At 50.0% G+C, this 17,100-nt stretch overlaps 1 long non-coding RNA gene across 1 annotated transcript in view; it reads left to right on the top strand.

Moving 5' to 3' along the window:
- Window positions 1-585: 585 nt before the first annotated feature.
- LOC128097628 (uncharacterized) overlaps window positions 586-17,100 on the top strand; it is a 31,789-nt gene continuing 15,274 nt past the window's right edge. Inside the window, exons 1-3 of the long non-coding RNA XR_008213920.1 lie at window positions 586-733; window positions 10,939-11,196; window positions 15,897-15,984. This is a non-coding gene — a long non-coding RNA (uncharacterized LOC128097628). The remainder of the gene's footprint in view (window positions 734-10,938; window positions 11,197-15,896; window positions 15,985-17,100) is intronic.

Below are 17,100 nucleotides of genomic sequence, written 5' to 3'. Positions count from 1 at the left end.
GCAGGAGGGCCAAAAGTTCAAGGCCACCTGGGCAACTTAGTGAGCGCCTGTCTCAAATTAATACCCCCCCAACAAAAAGACAAAAACAAACACAAAAATGACAAAAATCTGAAGGGCTGGGGATGTGAATCAGTCAATAGAGTACTTGGCTAGCATGTGGGAGACCTGAGTGTAACCTCCAGGACAAAGTAAAATGAGAGTTGTGAAAGGGTGGAGCTTATCTGTGACATTCCTGCTGTCCTTGACCCACCAGCCACCTAGGCCACCCAACAGGTTCAGAAGGAATCCAGCTGACTTTCCTGAGCACCTCCCCTCAGCTTAATGTCCCTAGAGCCTCGCTTGATCACCTCTGAACCACCTCTCTGTTCTTACAAGTTAGCACATCTGTTGGGGACACTGGTATTCATAGGTTGGGGACACTGGTATTCATATGATGTTGTTGGTAAGGTGCAGGGTCCTTCAGTGACATCCCAAGACTGCAGCCCCTTAGCTGAAAAGAGGGAGAGTATTCCTACTGGGGCGGGGGGCGGGGGGGGGGGGGGGAGAAGGTGGAGAGGTGTGTTCCAAGGAGCCCCGGCAGTCGCCTTGATATGCACCTGGCCCAGGAATGGGTTTCACCTTCCTTCCTAACTGCTTTGTCTGTTTGCTTCTTTAGGTCCTAGTGGGCCAAAGTGGCTTCTGTTCCAACACGTTCCTGTAGAGTGCGAGACCCGCAGCTTCAGCCTGGAAGCCGGTGAGTGCTCTTGTCTCTTTGGCCAGGAGTCTGGATGCTGTCTACGTGCAGCTTTCTGACACCTATGTTAACCACTTCCTATTTGTAGAAAACGGGTGGGGCCAGGCCTGCTGCTTCCTGCATCCCCGGAACTCTGCAGGTCTGTCTGTCAGAGAACTGGATGACAGTGCAGGCAGAACAGAAGGACCCTGTCTTGGGGAGTCGTGGGAGTCTTCCCTGATGGTTTCATGCTGGAAATACTCCATCCTAGGATCTGGGGCTGTTATCTCTGGCTCACTCTTTGGGCCTCTACTGCCCCTTTAGAGCAATTGGGTGGGCGATCTTTAGCTGAGCTCTAATTTAGTGAGCATTCTATCTCTGTCCTAGACACCCCTACATCTCCCTCCTCCCCCCACTCCAGGACCTCAAAGCCAGGATGTCACCCTCTGTCCTACAGAACAACCCCAAGTCCCTCCTGGCACAGTCCCTCTTCTGTTCCCCGACTAATTAATTGATGGAATCCTACAGGAACATACATGAGAGATCAGGTGTCTGTACTGTTTGAATTAGGAGAGAACTGTTTGCCTTCTATGTCCCTTTGGTGAAAAGAAATGAGTCAGGGTGGGCAGGGGGAACCCGGTTGCAGCTTGGCCAATAGAGTGCTTACCTAGTCTTGTGCAGAGCCCCGGGTTCCATCCCCAGCACTGACTAAACTTGCACAGTGGCACTCAAGAAGCAGAGTCAGAAGTTTATAGTCAACCTCAATGACACAGTGAGCTCAAGGTCAGTCTGGACCACGTGAGACCCTGTCTCAAAAAGAAAAAGAAGGCCCAGGGCGATGGAGAAAGCCTTGAATCCCAGCACTTGATAGGCAGAGGCAGAAGGGTCTCAGTGAGTTCAGGCCAGCCTGGTCTACATTTCAAGCTCTAGGATAATCAGGACTACAAAGAGAGACCCTGTCTCAAAAGAACAAAACAAAACAAACAAACAACAACAACAGCAAACAAACAAAAAGAAAAGGAGAGCCTGAGGCCAGCAAAATGATTCAGTCAGTAAGAGTGCTTGCTGCCGGGGCTGGAGAGATGGCTCAGTGGTTAGGAGCAATGGCTGCTTTTCTAGAGGACCTGGGTTCAATTCCCAGCACCCACATGGCAGTGCACCACGGTCTGTAATTGTAACTCCAGGAGCTCCAGCACCTTCACACAGGCAGAAACACCAACGCATATTTAAAAAAAACAAGTGCTTGCCACCAAACATGACGACCTGAGTTCAGTCTCCAGAACCACATGATCAAGGGAGAGAGCTGTCTTCTGCAAGTTGCCCTTTGACCTCCACATATAAGCTGTGGCATCTGTCGCTACCTCCTCAACACCGTGACCCTGGGGACTGAGGAAGAATCTGCATTCAGGGTCGTCACTGGGGCCCTAAGATGTGCTGCCCATTCAGGGAAGGCTCGGTGCTGTGGGATGAAAGGCTGAGACAGTCCATTGCCCATGTTACAGATGAGGAAATCGAGGTTCAGGAAGATTAAATAAATGTTTCAAAGGTCACCGTGAAGCAGTTAAGTGTGCGAATGACAGAACTGACTTCCAAAAGTTGTTCTCTGATTGCCACACACACAGTTGCAAGTTGTCCTCTGACCACACACACACACACACACACACACACACACACACACCATAAAAGTAAATAAATAAGTGTAAGAAGAAAGAAGAGGGGAAGGAGGGAAAACTTGTATGGTGATACATGTCTGTAATCCCAACTCTTGGGAGGTGGAGGCGGGAGATCAGGAGTTCAAGGTCATCCTCAGCTACATAGTACATTTGAGGCCAGCCTGACATTTGAAACTATATCTCTCTGGAGTTAGTTGTGGGCAAGTTCATTTAGGTTTTGACTCTTGGTGAGATGAGGACACACGGGAAGGTTTTTCATAAAGGAATGATGTGAGTTGCCCCCCTTTTATATATATCACTCCTGTCCTGGACGCTCGCTGTATTGAACTTGGACTCTAGAGAGCAAGGGTCAAGTGAAACCAGGTAGGACACCATGACAGTCACACAAGGAGGGGCACTGAGTGATTTGGAAGAGATCAGAAGCAATGTGCCAGGAAGGTAGAGGAGTCCTGACAGCGGTGTGCTTTGGGTGGGAGCAGCAGGCTTGGCTGTTGGATGTGGTGGCCTGTAGCGTGTGTGTGTGTGTGTGTGTGTGTGTGTGTGTGTGTGTGTGTGTGTGTGTGTGCCTGCCTGGTCTTTGGAGCTGGGATGACCCCAGAGGAGCACTGTGTGTAGGTGGGGTGCTGATGGGACCTTCGCTTTGCATGTGATTCCTGTACACATCCTGAGACTTTGCATTAATAATTGTTGGAGTCGGAGGATAGGGTGTGACTTCGGGTGTCTGTGGACAAATGTCACCGAAAGTCCAGAGTGGACAGGATCATCAGGGGGAGAAAGGGAGGTAGAATAAGGCTATAAGGGCCACTCCCTGACATCTGCCAGCTGGAAGAGGGAGGAGTGCAGAGGAGGAGCCATCGGAAGAGACCAGTGAATGACAGATGATATTGCCAAAAGCATGACAGGGTGGCATCGGACATGCAAAGACCAGGAGGAAATAGAGTTCCAAAGACCAGGAAGCAGAAGCCACTCCCTGGGTCAGATGTGCGGCCAGCCCGCCAGACTGGGGACTTGGAATCAATGGTTAGATTGATTGATGGGGAGGTCCCTTGAGACCTTGACAATAGATCAGACAAGGTCTTTTGTTTGTTTGTTTTCTTTTTACATTCTGTGTGTGTATGAGACATTCATATACTCATGTTTACATATGTGCAGGCACACGTGGGGGGGTGTACTGCACATGAGTATGTGTACACGTGGGACCCTGAGGTTAATGTTGGGAGTCATTCTCAAAGGTTCTTCCACCTTATTCAGTGAGGCAGGGTCTCTCACTCAAACCCAGAGCTCACCAATATGGCCAATCTAGAGATCTCTGGTCTCCACCTTCCGAGGCTGGAATTACACGTTGGCTAACATGCCCATCCAGCATTTAGGTGGGTCCTGGAGATTTGAACTCTGATCCCCACATCTGGGCAGCAAGTGCTTGATCACCAAGCTGTCTCCCCAGACCATGGGTTGTGTTGTTTTTGTTGTTTGGGTTTTGAGTTTTGAGACAGGCTCTTTTTATATAACCCTGAAACTGGCAATCCTTCTGCCTCAGAGTCTCGTGTTCTGGGATCACAGGAACACACCACCACACAGGATTTGAAGTAGGCTTTAATGCTACCTCCCTAGACATACTAGACATGAAATTAAGGCTCTCTCAGACTTGAGGTGTGGGGTGGGGTCAGGGCAGCAAGGTGAATGGGTGCTGCTCATGGGCTATCCGACCTATAGACCCCACTGGTTGGTGTGATGGGGGTGGCTGGACTCCACCATGAACTTCTTGCAGAAATGCCTTCCAGTCCCTGGTCTACGGATCCACTGGATCCCGTGCTAGCCTATTGTGACCAACAGGCCAGGTGTGTTGGCTGCCAGGCACAAGGACCCAACAGAACTTTAAAAATAACCTGCTAGGGGGAATTAAGGATGGTTTAGTGGATGAAAGTGTTTGGCACACAAGTATAAGGACCTGAGTTCCAGTCCCAGAACCCACAGAAAAGCAAGACATGTAGCCAAGTGTCTGTAGTCCCTGAGCTCCTATGGGGAGATGGGAACAGATTCGGGAGAATCCCAAAAGCTTGGGGACCAGCTAGTCTGAAATATACTGTGGCGAACAAGAGACTTTATCTCAAGATGGAGGGAGGTGGCTGATACTTGAGGTTGTCCTCTGACAACCTGAGATTGCCCAGATTCACACACAAGAATGTACACACACACACACACACACACACACACACACACACACACACACACACATACAGAGTTTTATAAAAATAATAATTTGCTAGGGCTGAGGTATAGCTTGGTTGGTAGAATGCTTGCCTAGTGTTCACAAAGTCCTGGGTTCAACCCCCAGTACTGCAGAAACTGGTCGTGGTGGGCTGTAGAGGTAGCTGCACTTACAGAGGACCTGGGTTTGTTTCCCAGAACCCACATGGTGGCTCACAGCCTTCTGTTACTCCAGTTCCAGGGGATCTGATGCCCTCTTCTGACTTCTACAAGCATTGTACTAATGGGGTGCACATATATAATGTGCAAGCAAACACTCATACCCATAAAATAAATAAATGGGATGTGGTGGCCCAGGCCTGTACTCTGAAACATCAGCCTCTAGAGGCAGGAGGATCCGAAGTTCAAGGTCATCCATCTGATACACAGGGAGTTCAAGGCTAGCTGGGCTAAATGAGACCCTATCTCAGAAAAAAAAAAATTTTTTTTTTTTTGTTGGTTTTTCGAGACAGGGTTTCTCTGTAGTTTTGCGCCTTTCCTGGAACTCACTTTGTAGACCAGGCTGGCCTCGAACTCACAGAGATCCGCCTGCCTCTGCCTCCCGAGTGCTGGGATTAAAGGCGTGCGCCACCACCGCCCGGCAAAATTTTTTTTTTTTTTTTTTTTAAAGAAAGAAAAGCATCTGTTCCTCCCTTTCAGGCGTCATCCTTGTGCTGTGTTTGGATGTCTGGGTTGTAATCAAAACCCAGTGTTTGTTTATTTTTTCTTTTTTTTTTAAAGAGATTTATTTATTTTTTATTTTTGCTTTTTTTCTAACTGCTTCTTTGATCAGTCTTTATCCAAATAAACTGTCCCAAATTACTTGACAAAACGGCTTTTTTTTTTTAGGTTTTTTTCTTTCTTTCTTCCTTTCTTTTTTTCAGTTTTTAGTTTTTAGAGGTCTTGTTAGGGAGCCCAACTGACCTCCTCCTGCCTTGGCCTCCAGCCATGCCTGCAAGTAGCACAGGAACTCACAGGAGCCTGTGGAGAGGTCAAAGGACAGATTATACAAGTGGATCCTCTCCTTCTCCCATGTGGGATCTAGGGATCAAACTCAGTTCCTCAGGCTTTGCAGCAAGCCTCTGTACCCACTGAGCCATCTTGTCAGCCCAGATCTGGGGACTGCATGGAGCTGCGGAGGGAACAAATTTGATACAGACCCTCAGATGCAGAATAGTCTTGACCAATGGCGTTTTATGTGTCTGTATGCTTATTGATGAAATAACTACCCATCTAGCTACTGACTGATAATCAGTTCTGTCTTAGTACGAGGCTCTCCTTGGTCCCTGATCAGAAAGAGGCTGATCTGACTCAGGAGCCACAGGGCAGCTTTAGGAGCTGGCAAATTGGCAGGACCTTCAGGCTGCTGGAGTTCAGGTGCCCAATGACAGTTCTGGGCATACAATGAACATCACTGAAGTTGGCACAGTGTGCCAGCTGGTTTTGGTTTTTAATCTGGTGTGATCTGTTTGCCAAGCCAAGTCAAGATGGCTTTGATATTGGAGACAAAGCCCGGAGACTGTGCTTGATGAAGCCATGGGTCTATGTGTGCTCTGTAGGCTCCTTGGAGCACCTCTCCCTATGCCACACGTACACATGTGTGCACACAAACGCAAACACAGTACGTGCACTGTCCTGTGTGTCTCCACATCCAACATCACTCAGATTGGAGGCAGTAGTGAAGAAAGCCCCTTTCCCAAACCACTGTTCTTCTGCAGGGTCTAGTTTGGGGCAGTATCCCTGGAGTCCTGTCGGAGGGAGGGGAAGAAACCGGTTGCCCAGGTCTCTTGACTCGGGGCCTCAGATCAGCTGCAGCCATAAGATGCCTGATTTCTTGTCACCTACCAACAAATGACAGCTTCTAGGCTAGGGGAGTGGGTAGACTTTTAGGGAACCGGCCGGGTTGGGAAGAAATAATTTGAAAAATGGCTTTGTCACCCTCCCCCCCAGCACCTTTTTGGTTTTTTGAGACAGGGTTTCACTATGTAGCTCTGACTGGGCTGGAAATCACTTTGTAGACCAGGCTAGCCTTGAACTCACAGAGATCCAGCTGCCTCTGCCTCCTGAGTGCTGGGATTAAAGGTGGGTGCCAGGGCTGGAGAGATGCTCAGCGGTTAAGAGCACTGACTGCTCTTCCAGAGGACCCGGGTTCAATTCCCAGCACCCACATGGCAGCTCACAACTGTCTATAACTCCAGTTCTAGGGGATTCAGCACCCTCACACAGACATGCAGGCAAAATACCAATGCACATTAAAAAAAAAATTTAAAAAAAGGTGTGTGCCACCACTGCCTGGCCCCCTTTCCCTTTTTGATGCTGGGGAAAGAGTATGGGGCCTCTGATGCTGGACAAGTGCACTACTGCTAAGGTCCCTTTTCTTATTCGTTTTCAATCTTTGTGCATGTGAGTGTGTGTGTGGGGGGGTGTAAGCGTGTATGTGTGTGCTGCTGTGTGCACACCACAGCACAGGTGTAGAGATCAGAGGACAACCTCAGGTCCTCACCTTCCACCTTGTTTGAGACATGGCCTCTTGTTTTTTTTTTTGTTTGTTTGTTTGTTTTGTTTTGTTTTAATGAAAGTGTTATATAGAATTTTTTTTTTTTTTTTTTTTTTTTTGGTTTTTCGAGACAGGGTTTCTCTGTGTAGCTTTGCGCCTTTTCCTGGAACTCACTTGGTAGCCCAGGCTGGCCTCGAACTCACAGAGATCCGCCTGCCTCTGCCTCCCAAGAGCCTCTTGTTTTTGCTATTGGCCCAAGAACTTGCTTGGATTCTCCTGTCCCCACCTCCCATCTCACCGTAGGAACACTAGGGTTACAGATGTGTGCATCCTCCCAAACAACGCTACTAACTGGGGACCAAGCATTCAAATGCTCCAGACTATGGGGAATATCACATTCAAACCACCATATCATACAATCATCGCTGTTCTTTATTCTAGAACATTTTCCAACTCCTTTGAAAATTGTCCCTTTCATACACAGTATCTGTGCAGGAGATCAGTGCTCCTTGGTTTCCTGGATGACTTAGATGCAGAAACACCTGGGGCACTCTATAGATCAAGTTAGAGAGAAAAGGGACCAGTAGCCATAACTACTTCTGGCATCGGTGATCACACAGGAGATACCAAGGTTTCCTGGAGCACCATATGACAGCTGTGTCTGGGGACATGGGCTGGTGTTCCTGGGGGCTCAGCTGACATTGATCATGCTTCTGTGAATTTCCCTCTCTCTAGAGACCTCCTGCGTAACCTGGAGGCCAGGTGTGCAGCTCCGAGTGTGGATGATTATTGTAAGGTTCTACAACAAAAGCTGAGGAGAAGTAGGGACTGAGCCTGTCTGTCAGAGAGGCCTCCCTAAAACAGTCCTTAGCCAGCTACCAAAGCACATCCCTGTCAATCCAGCATGCAGGGAGCTGAGGCAGGAGAACCATGAATTAAAGGCTAGCCTGTGTCATATAGCCTCAAAAACAAAAACAAAAACAAACAAAACCAAGAGCTGAGGATCTGCTTCTTGGCAGGAACAAGGCCCTGGGTTTGCTTCCCACCATAAGGGAAAAAAATCTTATTTTTATAGTGACGTTATTAAGAAGAAAAAGGGACCTCGATTGATGCAGCCTCCAAGGATGGAAAAGTGATTAGGAATTGGGCTTTCTTAGTTTTCTCTGGGTGGAATCTAGTATCTATACAGTGTGTCTATCTGACTGTTAGCTGCCTACCCACATCAAGGCATTTTGGTAGTTCTCAGAGAAAAGTAGGGTACAGAAGAGCCAGTGGGGATGGAGCACCCAGATATGAGTGCTCCTGTGGGTCTGTCCCTGTGGAGAACAGAATGAAGGGTGTTCTTCAAGCCCGTGACATAGTAGGTGCTCCCCAGAGGCTCACTATGAGCGGGTAGATACATGGGGATGTCTGCTGTGTGTTAGCAACTACTGCAGTCCTTGTGACCCCCCGCCCCCCCCCACCCCGTTCCCAGGGTAGGGCTCATGTAGTCATTCATGGTCTCCCTCACTGTGACAAGGGCAAATTTTGCTTTCTGGTCCTCACCTGTAAATTAGAAAGGACCAGGGGTCATCTCAAAAGATTCTTTGAAAAGCTGACCAAACTCCTCCCCGCTTCCGGGGGAAGTTAAGATGATGCCTAGTGCTACAAGAGCCCACATGAGGAAAGGGGTGAGTGTGTGTGTGTGTGTGTGTGTGTGTGTGTGTGTGTGTGTGTGTGTGAACTCATTAGTGCCAAAGGTCGCACAGTGAGTCAGAAGGGGAACCTACTTTGCCTGTCCACAAAACCTTGCCCTAGCTTCGTGTGATGGAACACCCATTTAATCTCAGCACTCAAGAGGCAGGCAGATCTCTGTGCATTTGAAGTCAACCTGGTCTACATAGTGAGTTCCAGGCTAGCCAGGGTTCCATAGAGAGACTGTCTTAAAAAACAAACGCCTTGCTGAGTGCTGCCTCTGTGGCCACCAGCCTCCTTTTCCAGGGACCCTGAAGACCTTCACAGGAGGTGAGAATGAGGGTAATTCCTACCACCCCTGCAATGTCTGGGCCTGCTCGGCAGCCATCCACCTGTGCCTGGCATTTGTCAGGAGTTTCTGGGCTCACTCTAGGTCTCTTGAGATCTCCCAGATACTAGAAGCCTGGGAAAATAGAATACACACTCTCATCCCAATGAGCTCAGTAGCCTCTTCTGTGAAATGGGGACAGCTCGAGTGGTCACTTCCCACATGTGGTTCTTGTCTGCCCGGGCAGTGTTTGCCTCCCTCTTCCCCAGAACCCTTTTCCTCCCATGTAGGAGGAATGGGGTCTCTCCCCCTCGCTTCAGAGAGCTTTTCTTTGGTAATGGGGACAGCTTCAGTCTCACAGAGGCTGTGCCCTTTTGTGCTCACAGAGCCCAGCTGAAGTGTGAATTCCAGGTGTGTGGAGAGCTGGAGGTAGTGTGCATGGGTGTAAGTCTGCAAGTGTGTGGAGAGCTGGAGGTAGTGTGCATGGGTGTAGGTCTGCAAGTGTGTGGAGAGCTGGAGGTAGTGTGCATGGGTGTAGGTCTGCAAGTGTGTGGAGAGCTGGAGGTAGTGTGCATGGGTGTAGGTCTGCAAGTGTGTGGAGAGCTGGAGGTAGTGTGCATGGGTGTAGGTCTGCAAGTGTGTGGAGAGCTGGAGGTAGTGTGCATGGGTGTAGGTCTGCAAGGAGGACCTGTTGCTGCCGAAGGGATTTCTGCCATGTAACCACCCAAGGCAGAGGTTTTACAACAGGAGTCACCGTGAGCCTGTGACTTTAGTACCTGGGCACAATGGACCCAAGTGCAGTTTGTCTCTGGAGCATCCTGACCCTGGGATACATAATGGCTGGGGACAGGATGAGAGGTGGAGTTCCCCTTTCCACAGGGCAGGGCAGGCTTCAGGGCTGTCCACACTGTGCCTCTCTACCAACTTCAAGGGGGGTCCTGCGCCATAGGCACTGGATAGAGAAGAAACCGTGAGAAATGGGAGGCGCGTGCCTGGCCTGCTGCCCAGACTCCTCCCTGCTCTGTACTTCAGTCTGAGTTAGTACTCGTGGTATCTTGCCCTGCGCTCCCAGCTCAAGAGCGCCATGCACCCGGTGCGTCTCCCTCACTCCTGGGACCAGCTTGCCTTGTTAAGACGTGAGTGAGGGTTACCCCAGCGTCTTAGCGGTGCCAGAACTGGGGGCACGGTGAGTGGGGGCAGAACGGGCAGTGGCCACAGCAGGGTGCCTGTTCCAAGCATTAGAATCTGGGGCTGCGGAGGACATCCGAACATTCGGAGCTGGCATGTTCTCAGAGAGGACGCTTCCATGCTTAGTGACATAGACGTGGGACTCTTCTGCCCCCTTCCCGGAGAGCTACCCCGCAGGCTGGGCGAGTGTCCTCGTGGTTTCTGTTTGCTTATTATAGGCCCACTCGGGCTTCGGTCTCATCGCAGAGAGGCGAAGGGACCCCGGAAGGATCGTGATGGCCCGGGTGCACACTGATATCGGCCATAGGGTGGCACGCCCTGGGACTGGGCAGCGAGCTGAGGCGAGGGGCGCTGCGCAAACTCTGAGCTCTCGCTAGGGAAGAGCCAACCCCGGCAGAGAGGAGGCGGAGGCTCGGGACCCAGTGTCTGCAACTCGCGCAGTGTGACCCCAGCCCGACTGCCTCGTCCCTCTGCGGTGCCCCGGCCACCTCTCCCCGGGCCTGGCCAGCGCACAGGCCAGCGTGACCCCGGCGCCCCGGGGTGCCTGCCTGGGGAACCTGCTGGCACCGTCCCGGCGATCTCTGCCTTTTGCTCACTTTGCTTCCCTTTCTCTTTCCAGGTGACGGAGATGTGGCCGCACCAACCATCTGGAGCGACCCCCAACTCCTGTGACGCCGGGCTGGAGAGGCGCTCGTGGTGCCCAGAGGAGGAATGAGCAGGGCTTGTGCCTGGGCTTGTCTGGGCTTGTTCAGAGCGGGGCTGCTCCCCCCTGTGATCGCACAGATTGGGGGCTTTTGGAGACGTTGCCAGAGTTTGGAAGCCAAGGCCAGGGCTACAGGGGCCCAGAGGCTGCGCACCTGTTCGCCACGGAGCTCAGGTAACCACTGAGCTGATGTTCCTGTCTGTGTTTAAGTGTGCGAAGGAGGCAGGCACTAGGCCGAATACTTTAGTGATAATTACAGAAAACTGCTGGGTTGTGCTGCCCTGAGAAGGAGAAGAATTTCCAAGAAGTAACAAAATGTCCTTTGATATCATCATCTCTGGAGAGAAAAGATTCCTTTGGGGGAGTTTTGCTTGGGGTAATTTTGTTTTTCATCTTTGATCTGTCTTGGGCGTGAGAAAGTCTCTAGTGGCCCTGTGTTGACCAACCTAGGAGCGAAAGTCGAAAAGTCGGTGACTCCCAGGTCCTCTTTCCAATTCACAGGTGGGGCTCTGCCTCTACCTCCAGAACTGTACTGAGGATTTTATTAGGGATTGAAAAAAATGCTTGGGTCACTAAAGCTGTGCTCTGTATGAGGTTTAGTCTTTAGATGGTATGTGTGTGTGTGTGTGTGTGTGTGTGTGTGTGTGTGTGTGTGTAAGACAAACTATTACCATGTAGCCTAATAGCCTAAGCTGGTCTTGAGCTCAAGGCATCTTCCTGCCTCAGCTTCGTGCGTGTAGATTAATGTTGTAATGTTGGAGCAGGGGGCTGTTCAGCCTCCACCCCCAGTTCCCCAGTAAGTGTGAGTGCCCCTGCAGGGTGGAGCTCTGCCTAGCCCTAGCACACTGCTTTATTGTTCCTTAGCATTCCCTGCCCCTTCCCAGAGCAGCAGGGGCAAAGTCCGGGTGCCCCCTCTCCCAGGCCAGTGTTAAAGGTTTCCCTTTTGGATTTTTTTGTTTTTTGTTTTGTTTTTGTTTTTGTTTTTTCGAGACAGGGTTTCTCTGTGTAGCTTTGCGCCTTTCCTGGATCTCGCGCTGTAGACCAGGCCGGCCTCGAACTCACAGAGATCCGCCTGCCTCTGCCTCCCGAGTGCTGGGATTAAAGGCGTGCACCACCACCACCCGGCTGTTTTTGTTTTTGTTTTTGTTTTTGTTTTGTTTTGTTTGAGACAGGGTTTCTCTGTGTAGTTTTAGTGCCTGTCCTGGATCTCACTCTGTAGACCAGGCTGGCCTCGAACTCACAGAGATCCACCTGGCTCTGCCTCCCGAGTGCTGGGATTAAAGGTGTGCGCCGCCGCCGCCGCCGCCGCCGCCGCCGCCACCCCCACCCCCCCCCAGGCCCTTTTGGTTTCTTAGTGTCATTAATAAATGAATTTAAGAACGGACTCAGAAGGCAGAGGACAGTTTTACTAGAATGTGAAGGAAAACAACAGAGCAGGCAAGTGCAGGCGGAGGGAGGTGGGAGAGCAGAAGAAAAACCCGTGCCTTTTGCAATGGAGGTGGCCAGCGGGAGGGCTGGAGCGGCAGGCAGGCTGCAGAGAGAGCAGGGTTGGTCCTTAGCCAGCATCCCAAAGAAAAAGTGCTCGGGAAGAAGAGGCTTCTCAGAGCAGGCTCTGTAGTGAGTGCTGCGCTCAGAGGTGTGTAAGAAGCTGTGGAGGAAGGTGCTTCCCAGAAGGACAAGTGCATCATCTCATCAAGGGGATAGTTATTTCTCCCATCTTCTTAGCATGTCTTCGGTAGAATCCGGTTTCCTGGGTGTGTGTGGGGTGGGGTGGGGGTTGGGGGGAAGGGTAGACTTCCAGCAAGGTGGTTGATAGGCCTCATTGGATTAACTCTTGAAAGGAGGAGACAAGAGTATGTAATGTTTCGGAGCAACTTAGGATGTCAGAGCTCCGCCCCCAGCCAGAGGTGGAACTTCTGTTCTATTCTTTTGACCAGGGAATTAGCTTTCCCTTAAGGAGCCTCAACAAAGCCAAGGGTCCTCCACCCCTTTATTTGGCATTTTAACTCTTAAGGAGGCAATTAAATGTTTCCATTTGTATTATTACCAGGGAAACAGGAAGGAGGGGTTCGTCCTCAGTGGTCACTAAGCCCCCCAATATCTAGCTACCTAACCTTAGATGACCATCCTGCACCTATACAATGCATGCTGCCATACCTCCCCCAGCTCCATGTCTGGGAGGCTACAGGAGCAGGACTCTGCAGAGACCTGTGGCCTTCTTTACAATCCATGCTTGGGCTCATGAATCTAGACATGACTGGGCCTCTTGTATAAAATGTCACATCCAGGGACAAAGTGGTACAGTATTAGGTTGTGTACAGCCAGTTCTGCCTCCGTCTGCAGTTCTGAGAGAACTCATTGACAAATGGCTGCTCCTTGTACTCCACAGTAATGGCCAGCATGGCTATTCTAGGGAAGAGAGGGAGGTGCGTGCATTTGAATACCAACCTTGAAGGTTCGTCTGGGCTGTTTGGGGACAGGATCATCTGGTACCCCAGGACCTGTTGGCAAGAGTGCTGAATGTTAGTGACCATTCTCCTGAGCAACTCCAGCCTGAGGACCAGTGGGCATTGCCTTGCTCTGTCAATCTACCTTCTTCCAAGTCTCAAGGGTCCCTGACTACCAGGCTTGGCAGCCACAGAATGGTTTTTTGCTTCTCACCCTGAACCCTTGGTACACATTACTAATAATGCTAAACCTAGACAAGTCCCCGAATTGTCTCCTCATAGCATCCAGGCAGTGCCTCCCAGTAATATGGCACCCTGTTGTTATACTGAACTACCCTGGTGACTGGCAACTGACCTAGAAGGTGTAGCCGGATGTCAGGTAAAAAAGAGGCCACTGTTAGAGGACATGTGACCTTTGACTTCAGGAGATCAGGCGGATACACAAGAAAATAGGCAGGTGGACTCATCCACTTCTTCATCAGACGGTCGCTATGTGCGGGAAGTCACTGAGGATGAGTCTGACAGAGAGGAAGGCGGGAGCTTTGTAGACAGAAGGGCCAGCATGTGCAGAGGCCCTGCATCTAGTGTATTTGAGAAATATGAAGGAGGCTGAGGCTGGAGGTGGTTTTGCATGACACACAGTAACAAATGCCAGAAGGACAGATGGAAGAGTTAGACCACTGCCCTGCAGCCTGTGGTGGCCTCAAGACCCACTCTTCTCAGACAGTACAGCTCAGGCTGCAGGCTCAAGAGTTCAGCACATCTGCAGGACCGCTGCTTTAGTGGAAGCCTGGGAGGTGGCACCACGCGGGTACCTATGCACCTGGTACAGCTCAGTTCTCTCCTCCTACAGGGAACCTTGGAACTCCTTGATGTCTTAGCATCCCAGTCTAGACATGGCTTTAGGCTCAGGGACCTGTCACATCTCTCCTTCCCATCTCTGTCACTAGCTTTGTGAATCTGGAGGTAGAAATTAACCTTCTTGGCTTTGGTCATTCATCTCATTCATGAAATTGGGCTTATGAGCTGGGCGTAGGTTTACACACCTGTAATCCCAGCTTTTGGGAGGCCGAGGTTGGAGGACTGAGAGTCAGAAGCCAAGCTGGGCTACAGAGCGATATGGTGATATTTTATTTGTATTAAAATGTTATTTGTATGTTAATAAATAAAGTTGCCCGGGGGTCAGAGCTATTAGCAAGCCATAGGAAAGCAGGGCAGTGGTAGCGTACGCTTGTAATTCCAGCACTTGGTAGGCAGAGCTGGGTAAGTCTCTGTGTGTTCAGGGATACAGCCATTATTGGATACACATGCCTTTAATCTTTTTTTTTTTTTTTTTTTTTTTTTTTTTTTTTTTTTTTTTTTTGGTTTTTTGAGACAGGGTTTCTCTGTGTAGCTTTGCACCTTTTCCTGGATCTTGCTCTGTAGTCCAGGCTGGCCTCGAACTCACAGAGATCCACCTGCCTCTGCCTCCCGAGTGCTGGGATTAAAGGCGTGCGCCACCACCGCCCGGCTGCCTTTAATCTTAATACCAATCATGGAAAACCTGGAGGCCTATACAGACAGGCTGTGAGGAGGCGGTCATGTGGTTGGGTTTACAACCAATGAGAAGGCAGGACAGGAACTCTATATAAAGACTTTAACACAGGGGTAGCTCTGGTTCGGAGAGGTAGGACCACCGCAGGAGGAAGGGTAAGGTTTTAGCTCTTAGCTCTGACCTCTTGGCTTTCTTCTTTGCATTGGTTCTGTGTTTCTTATTTAATAAGAAGGTTGGATACATCTACAGAGCGAGACCCTGATTCAGAGGGAGAGGAGAGAGGAGATGTATTGGGCGTATGTTAGGAGGTACTGTGTAGACTGGCAGTGTAAAGTATAGCCGTCGAGCAGGATGCCCCTGCAGCTGTGGGCAGTGCATCAGTGGTAAAGTTCTTGGCTTGTGTCCATATTCAATACATCCACTAAGACAGAAGAAGCATCCTCACTGATAGAATCCAGTGGGTATGGGTGTTTTTTGTTTGTTTGTTTGATTGATTGATTGATTTTTTTAAATTTTGCATTGCAAATATTCTCTCTTCCCCTTCCTAAAAGTTACTGCTTTCATTTTTTTTTCAGATGTAGCACTGCAGATATTTAAATGGAGTAAAAAACCCCGAGTTGGCATTAAAAAAAAAAAAAAAAAAAAAGACAAAGGGTTGATACAGAGATCTTTTGTGTGTGCAGAGTTAGGCGCCCGGGGTTAGTTGACTTTTTGAACCACGTTCACCCATAATCTCGGCTTTGTTCTTCCAAAAGTTAATTGGCTTTGGTTTTATTTCCTGTGGGCATGTGTGTGTCGTGTATTTGAACATGTGTGCACACATGCCTGTGTGAGCTCACGGTAGCCCGAAAAGGTCCTTGAGTTTCCTCTTCTATCACCCTCTCTTGAGACAGGGTTTCTCACTGAACCTGGAGCTAGCCTGTCAGCCAGCAAAGGCCCAGGAGCTTCCTGTCTCCATCCCCAACAAGGCGAGGACTGGAGGTGAGTGTAACTGAGCATCCTTACGCCCTGAGCCATCTCCCTAGCTCCCTGGTTGATTCTTCTCTTCTATGTAGCCCTGGCTGTCCTGGAACTCATTATGTAGACCAGGCTAGCCCCAAACTCACAGGGATCCATCCGCTTCTGCCTCCCAAGTGCTAGGATTAAAGGCATTCACCATACCTGGTTTGGTTCTTAATGCCAGTGTTAAGCTTCCTCAGATGGTCACCTCGTCTGCAATATTATTAATTAAAATGGACTTGGAATGACAGCGGCTGGGACGGCCACTTTCACTCTACTGTTGTAAAGGCGGCTGTGGCCACCACCATGCCACCAACACAGCCATCCCATTATCTTAAAACCTACCACAAGTGAGGGAATAAAGCAAGTTTAAGATCCTGGATCATGTGGCCCCACTGGTGCCCACAGTCACAGTGAAGGTCTGCAGACGCTTCTAATCCCTACCTCAAGCGAACAAGTCCCTTACCTCCATCTCAGGAGTCAGGGCCTCACACATACTGGGCAAGCACTCTATCATCAAGCTATACCCTCCTACCCTCTTTTTGCTTTTTGTCATTTTATTTTAATTTTAGTTACATGCATACATGCATGTGTATGTATATGTTTGTTTGCATGTATACAAGCACAGCACTTGTCGGGGGTTGTATATGCATGTGGAAGCTATCCTCAATGGCTTCCATCTTATTCAATGGTCAGGGTCTCTCAATCAGCCTCAGAGCTCACTGATGTATATGGCTAATCTTGCTAGTTCGCTTTCTCTGAGATTCCCTGTCTCTGCTTTCCAAGCTGGAATTAGAGGTGGCGCACCATGCCCAGCTGGCATTTATATGGGTTTTGGGGACCCACACGCCGGTGTTCAAGCTTGCTCTCTTCATTTGCTAACTGAGACAGGGTCTCCCTAAGTCGTCCATGCTGGCCTTGAGCTCCCATCCTCCGGCCTCTGACTCCAGGGTTACAGACAGGTCCGTACTATCTTCCTGGCCAGAGGATCGGTTCTCGAGACCTTGCTGGGGACAGCAGCTCAGCACTGTGCTGGAAGTACAGTCGGGGTCCCTCCTACTCTCTGTGCTCTGCGTACGAAGGGACCCGCAGAGTTAG

This window comes from Peromyscus californicus, unplaced genomic scaffold (assembly GCF_007827085.1).
Source record: "Peromyscus californicus insignis strain IS unplaced genomic scaffold, ASM782708v3 Scaffold_5__1_contigs__length_169319896, whole genome shotgun sequence".
In the NCBI taxonomy this organism is placed as follows: Eukaryota; Metazoa; Chordata; class Mammalia; order Rodentia; family Cricetidae; genus Peromyscus; species Peromyscus californicus.
Note: the sequence above shows the minus strand (reverse complement) of the source record. Positions and strands in the feature narration are given on the sequence as shown.